Source organism: Miniopterus natalensis, chromosome 16, assembly GCF_054644295.1.
Source record: "Miniopterus natalensis isolate mMinNat1 chromosome 16, mMinNat1.hap1, whole genome shotgun sequence".
NCBI lineage: Eukaryota > Metazoa > Chordata > Mammalia > Chiroptera > Miniopteridae > Miniopterus > Miniopterus natalensis.
In genome coordinates, this window is record NC_142096.1 from 10,165,078 (window position 1) to 10,187,678 (window position 22,601).

The window sequence follows — 22,601 nt, forward strand, 5'->3', positions numbered from 1 at the left end:
GCCCTGGTCTTCTCATCTCCTGAGTGAGGAGAGAAACAGGACCTGCCTACCTCGTGGTGTTGCTGTGAGGACAATGGAAGTGCCTGTGTGGTGCTTATCTCAGGCTTGAGCGCGTAGGCCTCCGTGTCCTGTGTGGGTAGGCTGCGGGGCGCAGTAATTAATTTGTCCCTTAGAGGGAGCTCCACGTGAGTGAGAATCCCGTGAAGCCGATGAGCTCTGTGGCCCTTGTTTCCTTGGATTCTGTTTTTAGCAAAACATTATGGAGTGATTTATATTGCACAGATTCACAGCCATGTGACACTATATATGCATCTTTAAAAACTGAAGCAGATCATTAATTTAGATTCATCCTGGGTTAACAAAAATTTGAATAATTTTATAAAATGCTCTGAATGTCTTTGGCAAGATGAGAAAATTTAAATAATCTCAATACCAGAGTGTCTGTCAGTGACTGACCAAGACCGTAAATCCCATAATTTGCAAAACATATTTTTGGCATATATCTTTAGATTACACTAAAATAGCCAAGGCAGCAATCATTTTGCATCTTTTCAAACCATAACCTTTCAAAAGAATTAATTCTTCCTGTGACAAAGATTGCTGAGGCAATAAACTATAAATGGTTTCAAGGAAGCAAATTCAACTAGAAGCGAGTTACAACATTCCCAAATAGCCCAGAGCAGCCCTAAACTTATTTTTGGCTTTGAAAAATGAAAATATAAAACAAGAGAGATGTCACATTCAACACTAAAACCAGGATGCAATATTAATAAGCTTAAAAGAAGGCACACATGGCAAGAAATAAGATAATGTAGTTTAAAAACATTTCTCCTGAGGAAGCATTCAATTCAATTTTAAAAACAACGCTCTGTGAAATTTTTTTTTAAAGCAAAGGAAGGAAATAATTTCCTCTCTTAGACACTGTGGAACTTTATTTCACTGAGGACACACATTTGCAACAGTTCAATGAGTTTTCTTTAGCATGATGCACAGTCCTCAGCCTGAGCCCCACGTTCGACTTGCTGTTTGTGTATCCACACGGGCACTTCATTTCTTTACTAGGACTTGTTCCTTTTCAAGCGAGATCCTTCCTGTCTAATGCACATGGCTCACTTGCCTCCTTTCCACCAGGTCTCCCCACCTTTTCACACACGGCATGCTCACTCCCTTACTCATTAAGCCCTCCAGACAGCTGTCAACTCTCTTAAATAAAAAAGCTTCAGGTCTGTTGATCAAGAGAATGCGTTTAGGTCAAACTAAAGACAACATCTTTTCATTTTTTTCCCTCACTTGAGGAAGGACGAGAGAAGGAAACATTGATGGGAGAGAGAAACACCCATCAGCCGCCTCCCATGAGCTCCCTGGCCGGGGATCTAACCTGCCACCTTTTGGTGTACAGGACAACTCTCCAGTCAGCTGAGCCACCCGGCCAGGGCAATATCTTTTTTGATTCTTTTTTTCAAGATAACATCTTGACCCCAGTTTTGTTTCAGCCCCAGACCCATGATGGAGGAACAACCCTACCAACCACATCCTTGGGAAACCAGTCAGAATGACGCCATGGCTGACACCCCTACCAATCGGGAGAGCCTGTGACCCTAACTCCCTCAGTTGCCATGATTAATGATTTTCCCCCTATAAACCCATCCCCCAGAGGCCATCAGGGAGCCAGGTTTTAGAGCATTAGCTCACCTGTGTCTCCCAGCTTGTCATCATTTCCTTAAATAAACCTTCGCTTTGCTGCAAACTCCTGTTGGTGTCTCATTGGCCTTTGATGCTTGCAGGCGAGTGAACCCCTTCAGTTTGGTAACATTTCCCTAACACGCATTGCATTTTCAAAGTCTCCACATGGTTTTCTTTGTGATTCCTCCAGGTGACGATTCCATTCTCTACACCCTCGGTTGTTGCCCTTGGGCAGCGCTCAAGCATCCCATTTTTCGTAATAATCCTCCCCAAACAATCCTTCCACCCCTGCCCCACCCCGTGCATTTATTTAATTCCTCATTGTGTTTCCCCAAATGCATGTTCTATTCTAGTTACTAGTTTATGGTCCTGTCTCCAAGACTGAAATTTGAACTATGTGAGAAGAGACTTTTTTACTTCTGTACTGTATTCTCAGACCCTTCCAGGGTGCCCAGAGCATGCTAGGAAATTAAGTTGGGTTTTTGTAGGGCCAAGCACACAGGGTGCCATGTATCTGTTGGCCTCACATTCAAGCCTGTGTGCGATGAGGACACCTCATGATGAATTAAGTACCCGGGGAACCTCACAAACAGAATTAAGAGACCATTTATATCTTTCCTCTTTTCTCAGAAATAAAAAGTTGCACATTATAATGTTCATTACAAGAAAATTCAATTAAAAAAAATGATTTAAAAAAATAGTTTAGACAAGAGCAGAACAAGTTAAAATTACCCCCAGATTCAAGCCTCTCGGGGTGTATTCTGAGGCGCGCTGGACAAACTTCAGTTGTAAAACATCCATCTCTCTCTCTTTGCTCTCCAGCGTCCACACCGAAGCCAGAGCAATTTCTCTGTATAAAGGAAGAAATCAGACAGTATCATTTACCTGCTTAAGGCTTTCTGGTGGCTTCTCCAGCCACTTAGCATAAAACTCACGCCCCTTTCCTCAACCTGCGGGCCCTACGTGGCCTGGACTCTGCCGACCTCGCTCGTCGCTTCTCACCGAGTGCTGCATCCATAGCAAGCTGCAGTCACACTCTCCTTCCTTCTCTCACTTGAAGGCACCAAGTTCAGCCTCCCTTTCAGCTTTGGAAGAAACTTCCTCTCTCCTGGAGTGGACAGAAGTCTCGTCTCTTAAGAGGCTTGTCCCAGCTCTTGGATTGACATTAAGGACACTTCCTTAGCCTTCCCTGACTGCGGAATCTAAATAACTCCCCAAATCTTTCAAGTATATCCTCTTGCTTTGTCTTTATTATAGCATTTCCCCTCTCTGACCACCTTCTCGCTATTTGTTCATTTTTCTGTCCCTCTCCACTGGATGGTACTATCCTTTAAAAAAGATGTTTTGTTCAACTCTGTGTCCCAGACCCCCTCCCCCAACTCCCCAAAGGCAAATAGGGGCTCGAAAGTATTTCTTGAACAAATGAATAAATTAATGTACTACAGGGAATCAAATTTCCAGTAGTAACTACTCTTTCCTTTTCATCTTTTCCCTTGGCATTCTCTTAAAATATGTCTGTGTGTCCCAGAGCTTATGTTGACTATATATTCCCTTCTTTCTACCCAGACTTAGGAAGCTGAATAAATTGCTGTCTTGCATCACTGTCAAAAGAAAATGGGCACTGTGAAAGGCCATTTAAATTGTAGAGAGCAGAGTTCTCAAAAAAGATGATCAGAATTTTCTGGGAAAGTGTATAATCTCCTGATCAATTAATAGGATACATGTTCTCAATAGCTGGAAACTTGGCATATTGATTTAACATAACAATTTATATTTAGCAAAAATTACTCATCGTCCTCAGGAGCATAAAGTATCTATGCTTATTTCTGCCTGCCAAAGCATTTACTGTGTCTCCAGTGGTTTATAATAAGAACAGTGCTGTATTTTCAAATAAAAATCTCTTCTATAGGGTACACTAAATCACCAGGAGCATTAGATGACAGCACAAGCACACATTCAGAACAGAACGCGGCACCTGCCAGACTCCGCTTGCTAATAATGTTCTGTCCCTACGCAGGCCTCTGAGCATTACCGATACACTCAACACAGGTAGCCAGCCTGACGTCCGGTGATGAATGGAGCTCCCATGTCCGTCCATGTCTGTCACACAAAAACTATTCTAGTTGAGTCATGTCTGAATATTTGCTCAATTCTGGAGCGTTGTTTTGTAAAAGATTTTAAGTTTCATCACTTATTTCCTCCAGGAGAAATCGCTCCTCTCAATTTTTGCAAAGGGATCTATTCCTGAGAATCTAAACCACACAAAAACAGATGAAGGGAAATATTAAAAACCAACAGCATTATGTATTTTTTTCCCTCCTCAGCCAACTTCTTTGTTTCTCAGTTGAGCAGCAGATTTTTCTGATCCTCAGGACGTATAGGCTTGAACTTATATTTGGTCCTCTGTTCCCAGGTGCCTCCCATTCCCAGCTCCTAAACACAGCAGCTCTAAGCCCCACCAAGTGTTCCTTTCAAAGATCTTAAACAATGACAAATTGGTAATTAACAAATTTTAAATACCACTTACAATAGTGTTGAAACCATAAAATACTAAGGGAGCAATTGACCAAAAGGTACATGATATTTGGTTCACTGTAAATGACAAATCAGTGCTGAGAAAAATGTTAAAAGATCTAAGTAAGTAGAAAGAAATGCTGTATTTGTTGGTTGGAAGACTCAATATGGTTAAGATGTCCATTATCCCCCAAATTTTATATTTGTATGTATATTCAGTATAATCACAAATTATCTAACTTCCTTGTGGGTTTTTAAAGAATGTAGACAGCCCGGCCGGGCATGGCTCAGTGGTCGAGCATTGATCTGAGATCCAGGCGATCCGGGTTCAATTCCTGGTCAGGGCGCATGCCCGGGTTGTGGGCTCGATCCCCAGTAGGGGGCGTGCAGGAGGCAGCCCATCAATGACTCTCATCACTGATGTTTCTCTCTCTCTCTCCCTCTCCCTTCCTCTTTCTGAAATCAATAAAGACATATATTTAAAAATATATATATGTAGACAAATATATATACATATAGACAAACTGATTTTAAAATGTATTTGGAAATGCAAAGGACTTACAATTGAAAAAAATTTTTTTAACAAAGTTAGAGAGATACCTGATTTCACTATGTGTTATAAAGCCACAGTAATAAAGAAAGTGTGGTATTAGTAAAATAAAAGACAAATAGATTAAAATATAGAATCTAGAAATAGACTCACATATATATGATCAAATAATTTTCAATAAAGGCATCAAAGCATTTCAGTGAGAAAAGGAAAATATTTCACAAGTGGTGCTTTAAAAAATGCACATCCAAACAAGAAAAGCACTTCAACTTCTACTCCACTCCACACTCAGAAATTACTTGTAATGGATCACAGAGCTTTAAATAAGTGCTAAAATTATAAAGCTTCTAGAATAAAACATAGGTAAATATTTTATGAACTTAGAATAGGCTAAGATTTCTTAGATAGGACAAAGAAACCTTAAATTGGACATTATTATAATAAAAAACTTCTGCTCATCAAAAGACAGTTTTAAGAAAATAAACAAACAATAGCCTGGGAGAAAATATTCATAACAAATGCATTTGATAAAGGGCTTTATATTCAAAATGCCTAAGGAATTCCTACAACTCAACTAATGATAAGTCTTATAATTGTATAAAAAGTGGATAAAATATTTTAGTAAACACTTCACAAAATGACATATGAATGACTAATATGTACATTAAAAAGTGCTCAACATCATTAATTCTCAGAGAAAAGCAAATTAAAGCACAAATTTTAAAAAGATGGACAATACCAGATGTTTTAGAGTGGGTGGAGTGTCTGGAGCTCTCAAACATAGCTAGTCGGAGTATAAAATGGTACAACCATTTTGGAAAGTAGTTTAGCAGTTTCTTAAAAAGTTAAACACACACACTCACACACACACACACCCTGTGACTCAGCAGTTACACTCCTAGGTATTTATCTAATTTATCTAACAGAACTGGGAACACCTATCCACAAAGGGCCGGTTCTGGAATGTTTAGAACTATTTTTTCGCAGTTGCTCCAAAACTGGAAAGAAACCCAGGTGTCCACCAGCAGAACAATGACTAAATAAACCACGATATATTCATACAATAGGACAGGAATAAAGAGAGAAACTGCCGCTACATACAACACCATGGGTAAATCTCAAACACATTATGTTGAGTAAAGAAGCTTATTACTTTAATTCAGGCTATGAATACCTGAATACCTGAAGTAAATACGGAATACCATATTTATTTTGTTGTAATAATCAGGAAATTCTTTAAATACAGGAGGACTATGTCTTATTTATGTTCACATCCCAGTCAATGACATCCTGGAAAGAATCAGCATGTCCTTGTAAGCCACTCCCAGGTTTGGCCAATTAAAGCCCCCCATGCGTGATCCTTCATGAACTTTTCCCTTTCACCAGCTAGACTTTGACACCTAGGGTGGCCTTGGAGCTATGCACTGAGACATGCTTCCTTCAGCCTGGGTCTTTAAAAGACTGCACAGAAAGACTCCACACCACCCTACTCTACCCTCCACCAGCACGCTGACACCAGAATGCACTGTTAATACAAGAAAGTAATTTCTATTGTATTTGAATCATTTTATATTTGAGATCTACTGGTTATAGCAGTTTGTTTACCTTCAGCTGCACAGGGGTTTTTTCTTTGTCTTCTTTTTTCTTTTTACTTGAAGTGTGGTTTGTAAGTTATTTTGAAAATGGGTAATACATTAGTCTTAAAATTAATGTCGTAGATAGCTCGTTCTCACTGATGATACTCCTACATCAATTTGTAGATATGACAGCTCTAGTGATAATTAGATATTATTAGTCTGCATGTCACTCTTAGAATGCTATTTCTTTTTTCCCATTAGTATCATATAAGCTACAATTTTTGATCCCAGAGAAATGCAAAATATACACGTGAAGCCTTTAATCTAAGGAAAATACAAGTGGATGAGCAAAATGATCTGAGTAGCTATGAAAAGAGATCATGATGCAGGACATTTTCATTGGGTTTTATTTTTGTTTTCATTTTGCAGAAAAAAAGATGTCCCTTTAATAAAATGTTATCAACATATATCATACCCAAAATACAATACTTCATAATAACTTCTTTTTTCTCTTTTAATTCTACTAGAATAAAAGGTTAGAAAAAAACACAGAAATAGCTACAATGTTCCTAATAATCTGCACAAGGTCTTTTTTTTCTGGCAGATTAAATAACCTTGAAATTTTCTTCTTTGCAAAACTTTCATCAGACCTGCTTACTGTATATATAGTTTGTTATGCAGGGAGGTCACACTATTGGGCAAAGTGAGTAGAACTTTTAATTACTTTTCTAGAAGAAATGATAAATCTACCTTGATATCACACTTATTGTAAACAAGGACACAAATTTGTAAATGGTCTCATTGTAGCATAGGCCAATTTCTTTTTATTGAATTCAATATGATACTTCATTACAAATGCCGTTTGGTCAGATTATTTCAAAGCTTTCATACAAATGTTTAATTTTATAAAACTAGAATAGGAACATCAATAATTTATTAAAAGCCCCTTTGACCTTCTGCTTATTTTCTTTGAAGTGATTGCTCTAGACAGCAGTGGTGTAGTAGAAAGTATGCTGACCTGAAAGTCAGAAAGCTATGGGTTCATATCCTGGCTCTACTAATTACCATATATAGACTCCTGACCACCCTAAGCCTTATTTTTTCTCAGTCTCAAAATGAAAATTTCTGAGGCTACTGATGAGGTGCTAATATGTATAAAGTGCCTGTATATAGTTCCTTTATTTCCTTTGGCCCTAGACTGATTCTTCTTGATTGAATTAACATGATTTCTCAATGACTTGCATAGCAAATCAACTTGGCAGGATTATCATGTGCTGCAGACACAATACCACTCAGAACATTTGTCCTTTGGATCTGGTTCATGCTTTATTTAAAGAGCAAGCATAATTTCTTGATGAAATTAACTGTGTGAAATCTAAATATTAAAATACATTCAAATTCATCATTTTATAGCAAAGGCAGTCTGATTTTAAAATCGTCCTCTAGTATTCACAGACACACTAAGTTTAGTCACATTTACCTCTTTGGGACCAGTAGGTACAGGTGTCACCTGTCTGAGCTAAAGGTGTCCTTGGATCTCTGTAGCTACAAATCAATAAACTTCAATCTAGTACAATGCAAATTTAGTAAAGGAGGAATTTTCTGGATAGTTTTCTCAAAAATACGTTTATCTTCCATTTCTCTTTCTGTTATAAGAGAGCTGCCCACCCAAGTTGAAGGGGGCTCGGCTCACCCTTCCTGGACTGTTGTCAGCTTGCAAGAAGGAATTCAGACAAGGGACAGCAATGTTGAAGCAAAGCAAAAAATTTATTAAGAATATACTTGGCATAAAGCACAAGTGGGTAACTCAGCTAGTCTGAGCACCCTGTCTGGTGGGGGCTCAAGGATTTTATACCCCCCCCCCATAGGTTTCAAGGCACTTCTGCTGAATAAACTAGATTTCAAAGTCCCCTTTTTACATTGTTGCGACTTTTCCCAGAATTTATGAGAACATCTGGCGATTTTATCTTGGCATGTCCCAAGACTGCCACTCTCAATTGTCCTTGGTTGGGGAAGATAAGGTCTTGTGATTCATAAGCTGGCTGTAAGCTGCCCAAACTGGCCTTGTTTAATGTGATGACGGTCTTGAATTTGAGCACATTAGCCAGAGGGTCATGAATTTGAGCAGGATGCAATAACTGTTAGAGACTTTGAGGTTGCTGCCCTCAGGAAGATGTTGAACATGATCTATGCATGGAAAACAAAGGTGTCTGGAGTGCAGGTGGAGCTCAGGTAACCATGCCTATTGCCACCTCCATACTCATCCTCTCCTTTCTTCCTTACTGGCAGTATCCCAATACTGTCATGTGGAGCTATGACTATTTTCACTACTGGTTGGGGTGTAAATTGGTATTAAAATCAAATAATCAGATGAAGGCATACAAGCGGAGATAGGTTGGGAACCAGAATGCACCATGAAAATATGAGTTACTGTTATTATTAATGACCTAGTGTGCACTTCAGTCAGGAAAGTCATAAATGGATAAAGATATAACTGAAAACAACTTAAAAACCGTTTTTTGCTTTCAGCACAAGTGACATTTCCTCATTGCTTGTTGCTTTACATAGTCGATAGTTTTATGCATAGCAACAGCCTTAAAATGGATCGGCAAGAACATAATGAACATACCTTAAGCAGGAAATGTTAAAGGATCTATATCTGTTGTTATGGGCTAAGCCTCGATTAATTCAGGAGGTGATTTTTTCAGTTGAAAAGAAAGCAAATGACCTCAGTCTTTTACTATACAGGAATAAATTTGACATTTGGTGATAAAATGCTCAGAGAAGTCAAATTTGTGGCGTTTTCTTTTTTAAGAAAGCCCTGGAAATATACAGTATTTATTTAGCTTCACTCTCTTACCTTTTGCATAATTTGGGAGCAGCCTCTATTCCTCTTCCTCCCTGCCCTCCTTCACCTATATTTTCTTCTTTTCAGGAACAAAACAACTATAGTAGTCTCTCCGCCTTATTAATGGGATATGTTGCAAGACCCCCAGTGGGTAGCTATTTTCATTGGTTACAGACTTTCTAGGTTAATATTTTTTCCTCTAGCACTTTAAGGATAGTTATTGTCTTCTGGCCTCCACTGTTTCTGAAGAGCTCTCAGGCATCAGTCCTATATGTAATATTGCTTTTCTGGCTGATTTTAATGCTTACTCTTTACCTTTGTTTAAATAAGTTTAACTAAGAGGTACTGAGGTGTGGTTATCCTTCTATTTATCTTACTTGGGGTTTGATTCTTGGATCTGTGGTTGACATTTTTCATGGATCTTGGAAAAGTCTCAGCCATTATCTCTTACATATTTCTTCTGCTGAATTCTCTCTCTGACCCCACTTTGGAATTCCAGTTGTAAGTATTTCAGATCAATTGCTATTACTATTATCTCACAAATCTCTGACCCTTTGTTTTGTTTTAACTTGTATTCTATTTTCCTATTTGTGTTTCAGTTCAGATAAACACTGTTGACTTCCAGTTCAATGAAGCCCCCTCTCCTTTTTTAAAATCTAATTTGTTGTTAAGCCCATAGAATAAAGTCTTCATTCTAAACATTGCATTTTTCATCTCTAGCACTTCCATTTGGTTCTTTTTTATGTTTGTATCTCTCTGCTGAAATTTCTCATCTCTTCATGCATGCTTTTCATTTTTTTCCCTACTAAATCTTTTAACATGGTTTTTAAGTTCTTTGAAGACCCTCTCTGATAATTCTAACATCTGCATGACCTTTGGATTCACTTCAATGGATTGTTCCCTCTCCTGACCAAGGGGCACAATTTTTTTTGTTTCCTTTTAAGTCTTGAAACATTTATTACATGCTGAATATTAATGTACAAGAACAATAGAGTATAAAATATGTAATATTAACACCCCGCCCCAGATGTATATGCTCCGTCTTATGTCAGGAACTCCAAAATGATGTTCGATTGGGGAAAGCTGCTTTCACCTGGTAATAGCCTAAGTTCCAATTTCATGGTGCCAACACTGATGATTATTCCCAGCAAACCTCTGCTTTGACCACTGACCTTAGTAATCCATTAATCATTTTTGTTTCCTTAAGAGCTGGGAGACTATACCCCCAATGGAGCAATACTAAAAAAGATTATATATATATATACTGTTCTTTCATTACCTAATTTGGGATCTATACCCTTAGCATTTAAGAGGCCAGGTATTTCTTACTCTTGGCAATAAGAGACAATGATGACTGACTAGTATTATGTAGGCAAAGTAATTAGGATTGTCCTCAATAGCAATGACCTCAAGATAACAAATATGCAGTCTTAGGTTAGTGAAATCCTTTTTAAGATGTATATAACATTCTCCTTGACATACAGAGCCCATAACAGATCTGATGATTGCAAGTGGAACATCTAAGCAGCTTGGATAAAGAGAACAAGAGTCAGGCCAATCACTTGACATTGGTGATCTGGGTCTCACAGGCCTTGCAGGTCACAGTTCCTGTCTTAGGAGATGAGCTGCCAGTAGCAGAACTAGACGAGTCTTAGCAAGCCCATTCTGAGTGCGGTTTTGACACAATGCATCTGCTGGCAGGAGTGTGAGAGGCAGCAAATGCTTGTGGCTTGTTCTTGCTCTGACTGCAACATTAACTTGCCTTAACCTTTTCCTTGGCTGAGTGCCTGACTTTCCTTAGAAGAGATGCAATTATCCCCTTGCCCTTTTTCAGCATTCTCTCCATGTCACTTTGTAGTGTGGCTGCAGCAATGTCATACCTGATGACTGGTGTCTGATATGGGCCCTAGCCAAGGGTGTCATTACCTAGAGAGGGTACAGTAATGTAACTCTATACCGTGATGTATAGTGAACTATCCTTAAGTGCTGCAACCCCAAAAGAGATTGCAGGTTCAACACTCAAGACAAGCTGCTGGGCAGAAGAGAGAGGAGATGATTTGTTACCTCAGGGATTGGATCATAGCTGGCTGGACCCTGTCAATTAAAGGGGCCTCCTCTGATCACAGTGTTCTCTTCCTTGCAGCTCTGATACACCAGCTGCTGGGTTCCTGAATTGAAAACCCAGGGATCTGTCTCACTCTGTCTCTGTCTCTCTGTCTTTCTATCTCCCTGTTTCTGTCTGTCTGTCTCTTTCTCTGTCTCTCTAAATACTATGAGACCCCTCCCTTTTTTTTTTTTTTTTTTTTAGAAGAAATCTACCTATTTAGCAACTTTATTGAAGGTTTTTAACCACTTTTTACTTGTATAGGGTCCTTGGTGAGTGGTTTTGCTCTCTGTCTGTGTGTGTTAAATTTTACCACAGTCGAAAACTATATTATTTTATTTTTTCCTTTGTAATAGAATCCCTTTGAATTAAATTACCTTATTTTTGTTTCTATTCATCCATCAATCATTCTTCCATCAATCCATAATCATCTTCAGATTAGCTGATACAATATTAGGTTCAGAGAATGAGAAGCAGTATAATGTAGTGGTTAAAAGCATGGTTACTGGAATCAGAAACCTGGGCTCCAGTCCAGGATTATCCACTTACTAGATATTACTTTGGGTTTTTTTATTTCTCTACACCTCAGTTTTTCCACCATTTAAACAGAATCTACCCTAAAGAGTTGTTGTAAGGATTAAATGAAATAATATAAAAAGATCTACACAGAGGCTTAATACAGTAAGTATTAAATAAATGTGAACTGATCAATAATGACCTATGAAAATTGTTTATCGTAGCCTTTTAAATGAGAGCCATGACAATAGTTCTACAGGTAGGCCATGGCTGAAACAAAGATGCTTTTTCCATGTTATTGGAGGATATTCTAACAGCTACACTGAGCTCTTACTGTCCTCCAGGACAGTCACCTGGACCGGGAAACCGATGGTCTCACATCCAAGGTCTTTGATGACAGAAACCACAGACAAAAGGCTGTTACTCTCTTCTATTCCCCTATCTACCCACATTGCATGTAGCCCTAAAGCTCTTCCAGATGGGCTGAGTTCTTTCTTCTCAAGTTAGTCCTCACATGAAGACATTCATAACATCAACCAAGCCTTCCAAAATTTAGGCAATTCCTTTATTAAGGATTTCTTCTTAAAAATGTACAAATAACTTTAACTTTCAAAAAAATTAGCCAATCATTTCCATCAAATCACACACAGCAGACCTAGCCAAAGAGCGTGGTGCCCTTCTGTTTGGCTTTCTCTAAGAAAGGCCGAGAAAGAGCCCTCCTCTACCTAATGAGCAGAATCCAACCCAGAAATGTTTGAAAATGACTCACCAGTGTTACCTTTCTCTTGCCATTAACACCAAGCAAGAAGGTTGATAGAATGGGCATCTTCTTCAATGGGGCTTGAGAAGGAAACTAGCTGAGCCTCACAAAGGAAACGTGGAGACTGTAATCTTCCTCATCTCTCTAAGCATACCTGATTAAAATTTCAGAGATTCAAAGAATAAAACTACATCATACACTCTGACATGATGGGTTTAGCCTCCATTATACTGGAGTTCCTCCAACATAAGTGAAAATATCCCAAATTATTTTATGCACTTTCCTAAGGATGAATAGCTGATACTCATGAATAGGCTAAAAACCTTTCAGAGCAAATTTACACGCAAGTTCAGGGCTTACTGATGTAGGCTTATTTCCTCTAGTTTCTTTATCTTTTCCTCCTCATGAGAGAGCATGTAGGGATTTTGAATTCAGCCCTGGGGGTAGACACTATCTTGATGACATTGTCAATGACCTGAACGACAGCATTTCTCTTCCCACCATAGTCAACCTTCAGGTCTCAGCCCGCGTCACTGCCTTATATACACATCCTTGCCCATGATGCTCTCGTATATCCCCGTCTTCAAATTCTTCAGCCATCTTTACGACCAGGAATTTGTCAATAAGTACGCTTTTCCTGCCCCTCCCTCTGCTCTTCTCTGCCCCGTGCCCCTCTCCCTGGCTGCCTGTGCCCAGCCCTCAAGTTCCTCATCAGGCATCATACAGAGTCACTTTGCTTTCTACCCACTCACTCCAGGAGGGGAAAGTTCAACCTGTGTAAAGAGCTACCAAGTGGGCCCACGGTTATAAAATGAAAATTCCTTTTTAAAGACCACTATGGTTTAAAACGGTTATAAAATGAAAATTCCTTTTTTTTAAAACCAATATGGTTTAAAACGGTTATAAAATGAAAATTCCTTTTTTAAAACCAATATGGTTTACCATAGTGAGAAAATAAATTAGTCATTTTTTACTCAGCTGTTTTCCTACTGAAATTGGATAGAAGTCAGCAACAATAAACCAACTTCTCAGAAAAATTGCAGGCCTCTTGGCAATCAGAATACTTTTTGATTGTTGAACAGATATTTCTTTTTCCTCTGATGTATAGTCTGACACAAAACCTAAACTCATAAAAGTCCCAAAAGAGGAAGGAAAACTGATGAAATACAGTTCAGCACAAACAATGCCATCTAACTACCAAATAAATTATTCATGGTAGCTATTTATATGGTGTAATTCCTATACTTACCTGACAAAATGCTGACGAGCTCTTCTTTCTGCTATATTTTCCTCAGCCAACTTATTAAAGTCTGAGAAAAAAGGTAAGAGAACAGCGGACTCTCTCTCTTCTTAGAAATTATTTAAATTATGCTTATTATTCTAAGTTCTAGACAAAAAGTATTAAATTATCATGTTTACAGGAAGGAAAAGTCTTATCTATGTGGCTCCTTTAAAGGACAGGAATATAAGTGTACTAAGGGGCAAACTGGGTCATCCAACCTGGCTTTATTATTTCATGAATCACTGAATCATAGGCCTGGCAGGGACCTTGAGAAACACCTTCCTACTCTCAGCAAGGAGACATTACCTGTACCCGACAACCACTGATCCCATTTTAATGGCCCCACTGAGAAGCTGCCTCATTTTGTCTGATGACTCACTCCAGTGCCACAATCCTGGATGTCACAATAGTCTTCCTGATGGAAAGCTGAATTCTTCATGTCATTTTCTTTTCTTATATTAGCCCAGATAAGTCAAGATAATTAATTCATAATTTGTTATTTTCTCCAATTAAAATTTATTTTATTTTGATTTTGGGCTTCAAAAGTTTTACACAGGCATAGTGCAATTAAGCGCATGGGCTCAAATCCTGCTTCCACAACTTGCTAGCTGTGTGACCTTGGGGAAATCGTTAAACCTCTCTGTGTCTCAGTTTCATCATCAATAACATGGAGGTAACAATAGTGCCTACCTCACAGGGTTCTTATGAGGATTAAATTAAATGAGTAATATCTGTAAAATTCCTCGAATCAGTGTTGGTATATAGTAAGTGTTACAAAAGTATTTGTTAAAAAATTAAAAGCACATTTAGAAAATAAAAGACAATTTTGAAAATACAGACTACCAATAACCTTGCTTTAGAGATAATTGTTTACATTTTAATGTTGCCTGCCTGTCTTATGTATACATAAATCACTTCTATAGCACACAAGTGGGATGATGCTATATTTGAGAAAAGGTCCTGTGCCAATTTCTTCACTTAATGTTACTTTATGAGCATTTCTCTATATCCTTAAAAATCTTTTAGCATTTCTCCATATCTTTAAAAATCTTATGAATATTTCTCCCTATCCTTAAAAATCCATTTTATGAGCCATTTTAGCAATCCTCTATTGTTGAGCTATGAGATTATTTTCAGTATTTCACTCTTTTAGCTAATACAGCAGTAAATATCTTTGTAAATAAACTTTCATCCATCTCCTTGCATAGTTCTAAGTTTTCCAGAAGTGGGATACTGGGATAAAGGATATTTTGAAAACACCAGGTGTATACTATTAATTTGTGTTCCAGAAAGAAATGTATTTATTGATGCTCCTATGAGGTAATAGATGAGATAACATCTTTCAAGGCAACATTAAAAGTTGCTTTTATAAGAGGAACAAAAGTTCCTGATTTGATAAAATTTGTATCAGTTCAGCTTTTTAATTTGAATTTTTTTTCCTAGTGAGAGTGATGGTTCTGCATATCCACTGTTAAAAACGAATGACTTTTTATTGAGTTGTGCTTTAGCCTTTGGCTGTGCAAGTGGAATTTATTGTTCTTTGATGTTTTCCCTCGGGTTGTAGTTTCTAACTTTAATCTACTTCGAGTTTCTCCTCCGGAGGATTTTTTCTACCTTTAGTTTGGTTCTTTTTTTATCCTGTAAAGCAGAATAAGAGGCTACTTTAGCACTGGGGCCAGACTACTTATATTTGCATAGTGGGAAACTTCATCATGTTTCTGTTTATGCAAGTCATGGACAACCATCAAGTGCTGGTACGAGTTAGTACTGACTCCCGGTACTGTGGAGGTAAGAGAGGGTCCTTTCCCCCTCGAGTTTAAAGTCTAACTGGAAAGAAAAGTCTAATGCATGAAACAATTAGTGATCAATATAAGGCAACCTACACTGAGCGAATTGTGAATACCAATACTAAGTGCTATGGTTATTTAAGGAAGGGAGAGATCAATGATGATATGAGTAATCGTCAATGAGGTTGGCCTTGGCGGAGGGAAGGGCAGGCAGTTCAGGTGAAAATGGCAGTGAATGGCAGCCTTTTATAGACACAAAGTGCATGGATTTTTGTGCCAGACCTGGGTGTGAAATCTCAGCTCCACCATTTGTTAGCTTTAACCTTAAGCAACTGTATTAACCATTCAAACTCTGGGTTTGGACTCCAGCTCTGCCACCTATGAGCTGTGTGACAAAGCTAATAATTTGAGCAAGCTAATAATGTCTGTGGCAAATCTAACTTTGCTCATGAATAACATTAGAATAATCAGAGTACTTATCTGATAGGGTTGTTATGGGGATTAAATGAGGAAATGTGAAAGTGGGGCCTGGCACACTATATGCACTCAGTAGTCTATAGTTTTCATCACTAGCCTTTTCAGGCATCAACTTAGTAAATGTAGTAAATCACTTGTTAACATGAGGTACTAATGATTCTCCACCATAATTGATAACTACGGGTGGTTTCACTGACAACTGGACAGATTTGTCATTGCAAAGTAGAGAAAGAGACTGGAATTGGAGTTTTGCCCCAATTAATGAGGCACATTTTATATTTCCAAGTGGAGTGCTTGGCTCTCCCCTCAAGGTCAATGTACTGTTCATTACAGCCACATCCATAGAGCTCCTTTTATCTGGACTTGAGGGCCTGATGTTTCTCTGCAAGGCCCAAAGTCAGCTCTGACTTTTTAAAAATCATTTTTTATTTTTCAATTACAGTTAACATACATTATATTAATTTCATGTGTACAACCCAGTAATTAGACATTATATAACTTACTAGTGACCATCCCAATAAATCTCATACCCATCTGACACCATACATAGTCGTTAGAATATTATTGACTATATTCCCTGTGCTGCACTTTATATCCCCGTGACTATTCTATAACTATCAATCTGTGCTTCTTAATCCCTTCATCTTTTTCATCCATCCCCCCAACCCCTTTCCCGTCTGGCAACCATCAAAATGTTCTCTGTGCGCTGGCCAGTTTGGTTCAGTGGTTAGAGCATCAGCCCTTGGACTGAAGGGTCTCAAGTTTAATTCCAGTCAAGGGCACGGACCTCGGTTCCAGGCTTGATCCCCTGCCCTGGTCCAAGCAGGTGCGGGAGGCAGCCAATCAATGAGTCTCTCTCACATTGATGTTCCTGTCTCTCTCTCTCTCTCTCTCCCCTCCCTCCCTCCCTCCTTCCCTCCCCTTTCCTCTCTCTGAAAAGCAATGAAAAAATACCCTTGGGTCAGGGTTAAACAACAATGTTCTCCGTATCTGAGTCTGTTTCTGTTCTGATTGTTCATTTATTTTGTTTTTTAGATTCAATTATTAATAGATATGTATCTATTGCCATTTTATTGTTCATGTCTTTGGTCACTTTTTTCCTTCTTCTTAAAGACCCTTTAACATCTCATGTGATGCTGGTCTGGTGGTGGTGAACCCCTTTAGCTTTCTCTTGTCTGAGCAGCTCTTTATCTGACCTTCAGTTCTAAATGATAGCTTTGCTGGGTAGAGCAATCTTGGTTGTAGGTCCTTGCTTTTCACTTTGAATATTTCTTGCCCATCCCTCCTGGCCTGCAAGATTTCTGTTGAGAAACCATCTGACTATCTTATTGGAGCTCTCTTGTAGGTAACAAACTGCTTTTCTCTTGCTGCTTTTAAAACTCTCTCTTTGTCATTAACCTTTGGCATTTCAATTATGATGTGTCTTGGTGTGGGCCTTTTTGGGTTCCTCTTGTTTGGGACTCTCTGTGCTTCCTGGACTTGTATGTCTAGTTCCTTCCCCAGGTTAGAGAAGGTTTTTTTCAAGATCAAATTCAATACTCTTACTAATACATCCTAAATAATAGATGTAATTAACATTTCTAAAAATGGTAACATTAAGTAAGGAGTAATTAAGGAGTTAATTAAAGTACCAAATAACTACAGAAGTACTATATTAGCAACACTAAAGAAGATGAAGGGATATAGAAAAATCAGAACACTGAGTAAGGAGGTTTTAAAACATACATACCCCATTCCAACTTCAACTCATTTGTTCCCTGGTTCTGAAGCCCTTCCTACACCAGGAGCTGCAAGGATTAAGCAAGACACTGAACATGAAGGTGGGATGCCTGGCACACTGGGACATTCAAACACAGCTTTCCATCCAGGGGTTCCTTACTGGAGACTACATAAATCCTACAAGAGCCACTATGCACACAGGAAGAATAACCACCTTTTCTTTTCTGCTCCAGGGAAAGCTATCAGCAGAGGCTTATCTGAATCTCAGTGGGGGCAGTGAGTAGGATGGTTGTCAGTTTTGATAGGTTTAATTTGGTTTTGTATTTTGAGAAATGGCTATAGTATTCAAAAACAAAATATTGGTATAATTTCTTTATGGAGCTTATGTCTCAAGTCTCTTGATGGTAACTTTATTTTATAAAATGATAAATGTGAAATAAAATAGGTAGTACAAATTGATTTTTTTTTTTTTTTGCAAGAAGTGTAATACTCCTTCTAACCTGGGATAAATGAGTTTTTTAGTGAAGCAGTCCTAGGTTTCAGTCCTTTCTCCACTGTTATGAGTTGTGTAACTCTGACTAGTCATCTAATATTCCTGGGCTTTAGTTTTTCATTTTTGAAATGCAGATAATAATACTTGTCTTGCAGGAATGTTGTGAGAATTAAATGAGTAAAGTATAAGTTGAATAATATATAGTAAGGACTTACAGAAGTACTTTCTCCTGTTGTGAGCTAAAAGCATTGGTATTGACTTATTTTAATCTCCTTATTTTTGTGATAAAATAATATAACAAAGTCATACAGCTTATCTTAGGGAAAATTGTGATCATTTCCCTATTTGAGCATTTTTAATAAAATATTACTAAATTATACTTTTTCTGGAGAGTTCTTAGAATAACTTTTGCCCTCAGTGTAAAAGTATTAAAAAAAATTCCCCTGGCCAATGTGGTTTAGTGGTTAGAGCATTGGCCTGTGCACCAAAGGGTCTCAGGTTCAATTCTTGGTCAAGGGCGCATACCTGGGTCACAGGTTTGATCGCCAGCCCCAGTCAAGGCATGTGCAGAGGCAACCAATCGATGTGTCTCTCTCACATCAGTATTCCTCTCTTTCTCTCTTTCTTTCTGTCTATTCCTCCCCCTTTCCATTCATCTAAAAATCAATGGAAAAAATAGCCACAGCTGAGGATTAACAAACCCAATTAAATTAAATTGAACTGAAAAAAATATGTCATTGAAGAATGCAAGAATTTTTATGTTCATACATCCATAGTGTGCTTTAACAACACAAAAACCTTAGAAATTATGGTGATCATTAGTGTCATCTGTCAAACAGTCCTGACCCTCCCATTTCAGGGCCCGTGGTGGAGCTGAGTGTCCTGGCCTGAGTGGGGCTGTGTCACTAGTCTTGAGTAACAAGGTGTGAGGAGGTGCACTGCCTGTTCCAGGTCCCTGAGAGCTTCTCTGCTGACCTTTAAGGGCCATGTAGCAAAAGACTGGCAATACAGCTCATTCTGAATGATCAGAGGTGGTTTTAAAAACTATATATTTTAAAAACTAGATTTTATTTCTTTATTGTAAATAAGCATATTGATCCAATTTTTGTTTTAAATAAGTGAAGCAATATTTGGGGGCCTCACTTCAAATTGTCCCATTAGAATTCTCACTTCAAATTGTCCCATTACAATTCTACTTAATAATACAGATTAGGATGCATCCCTCAAAGGAAAATGGAGATCAAAATTAGGTTAAGAGAAGTTTAAGAGCAGGGCCATAGCTAAATCAATATTTGTTTCTCACCTGAAAGCTTTCTAGATTTTTAGTTGTTTTTTAAAATTTCTACTTATGTATTTTTCCACATCATGCAATTCACAGTCTAAGTTCAATACTTGAGTAATTTAGAGAAACTCAGATAGCTTTGACTATTTCATATAAATTAAAATAAAATAAGGCATAGCTTACATTGTTCAATGATAGGTAGCAAGAAGAACCTTATACTTGAATCAGGAGTAAATATTACTTTTATTTTTTCTGGAAACGTAATTTCAATATAATTTTTAAAAGATTAAATTAGCAACACAGATTCAGATTTAAATAAAAGTTAAACACAATAAAATATCTTAATAGTTTCCATTTTAAAATGGTATGACACACTTGCTATTAGCATATAAGGCATCAAATGCCCTAAGAAAAAGCCCATAACCTTAATAACTGCCCCTTTACAATATCAAGTAACACATAGTCAACATTGAATTATTTTTCTTGTTTGGCAAGAAAAGTAAAATTAAAAGCACAACGAAAACCACAAAGTAAAAACTCTCAATATGCTATATAACAGCCTGTCTTCGCCTGACTAGGGAGCGTGAAGGTGGCAGTGGGCAAAGAAGTCTGGCTGTTCCAGGGTTACTAAGACTTGGATCAAAGGAAAATACTGTCTGCTTCCCATATTTCCCTGAAATAAAATAATTCATGGTAAAATAATTTCTAAATATGCCATACTCTATGAGCCTGAAACTGAGAAGTTAAAACAGTCAAATGTTTGTGGGATGCTGAACAACCAAAAGAAATCTATAAAATTATGGCATCTCATTCTGAGGTTGATTCCAAATTCTTCATTCATGACCCATGAAAGACTTCTCTTGTCCTAAAAGCCAACATTAAGGCATGCCAAATTTCCTATAAGAAAATTACTCTAACAATAGCTTTGGATATTACAGTTCTATAGTTACAAAATATTCTCCTAAGACTCACATAGACTTGAGTGTACTTCAAGTTGCACACTAACAAACATAAGCCACAGGAATGCTCTTACGTGTTAGCCACGAATTTTTGAAATCAATTTTACGTATTTAAAATAACATCTTACTTTTTACAGTGTCAGTGCATGAGTCAGGCAAATTATCTCCCAAAACTTATGTCCATAAAAAGTTGGAAAGAGAGAATATTATCGAATTCTATGAACCATAAAGTGATATAGCTGAAAATCAGCTGAAGGACAATATGTTAATTCTTATGAACCCTTTTACACTGGGAAAAGCCATTATAATTCTTCTCATTATAGTTATTCTTTATGCCCAGTTCTTGGAAAGGTCAAACTCCATTACAAAGACCTGGAAGGATCTGTCTTATTCCTTTGTCACAGAGGAATCTAGTTGGTAGTATTAAATATTGCTGAATAAGTAAACCATTGGTGAAGGTTGCGAATCTCTTTTGTCAGACCACATTTTTGTCACAGCAGTAATTGCTGCAATGGAACCTGACCTTCAGATTGAAAAACCTGCTCCTAATAGATATAAACACATTTTTTATTTAACTTCAGATGATTAATCCAGGTAAGGTTTTGCCTGTGTCTGTCACATGTGAATGACTGAAATGGTCAAGTTCTCTTGCCTGGAATTTTTGCCTATCACAGAGAAGTAACAAAATGTATAGTCACTTGGGTTCAGACCCTTCATTCTTGATATTCAACTGGCATAATGCTCACTCACTCATTTATTCTTACGCTGAGAGGCAAAGGTAAGGCACAAATGAATTTGGAAGGGCAGTCTCTTTGTCTGAATTTGCACCTTGAAGGACTTTGTTCCAGCACTGGTCCAACTCAGTCCCTAAAACAAATAAGTATGAGAGGGATGAACTCGATCTTTTAAGCAGAGAGCAAAGCATGTGATACTGATATCAAGGCAGTATCTAGATGGTACAGAATCAAGGGGCATAGCAGTCCTGGGTAAGAGCACCCACAGTCACCAACAACTTCATGGTTCCAAGCAGTCCTGTACTCTTCTAACTTATAAGTCAGCTGTGAAATGAGAAGCCTGAAGAGAAGACATTCTTCTTATGAGGGGGCCAGGACATGGTAGTACAGGGTCTGCCTCGGGAGTTCCAATGGCTGGAAAGGACATACAACATTGCAAAGAAAAGACTTCATTCAGCTCTGCCACTGACAGTTTTAGGTGCCCTAGAAAGGAACAGTTTATTAAAGTGATTAAAAGGATTAAACTGTCCGTTAGCAGCGTATAAAAATTGAGAGAGACAGCTTTCTTTCTGATATTCACCCCTTTGGGCTGCACTGTTAAACAATGAGCTGCCTCCTCTTAAGATTGGGAAGGTGACTCTGAGTTTAGCTTTCTGAAACCTGATACATAAGTTAAAGACCTAAACTATGGATCTTTGAAAAAAGTTTTGTTTTTCCACGTCTGGCAATAAAAACTCTCATAGGTAACAACCAGCACCATTTTGAAGAGAGAGAGTTGTAAGGTCATAAATCTTCATGAAGGACTGAAGATCAGCACCACAGCTATGGTCTACTCAATGTCTGTATCAGTTATCACCTGATCTGGCCAAAGTGCTTCTAAACAAGTATTTAGAGCCCCCAAAGCCCTTTTCATCAGATTGGAAACATGTCTAAACCTCAGGGTTTTTAGTTGCCTGTGCTACCAACACTTTCAATTCAAGTAATCTTCATCTCGGATTCAGGCACTGAAAGGATGGTCTAGGGCTACACAACCTAATACCTATGTAAAAGTTGACTAAGGCAGTTATCTGATTATGTCAACACAGCTCTAAAGGAGACATCCAGATGATTTTCTGAATTGGGTCCTTTTGGTATAATGGCCTGCCTTCCTATTATTTAGAACCTTAAAAAAATGTACCCTATAAGTGAACATATTTGAATAATGTTGAAATAAGCATTTACTTACTACATTTCAATTTTTAAAATTTAAAAAATAAATCTAACTAGTTAAATCTTTTTTCTTCTGAATATTTTCTTGTCCTAATCTCTCTCTCTTT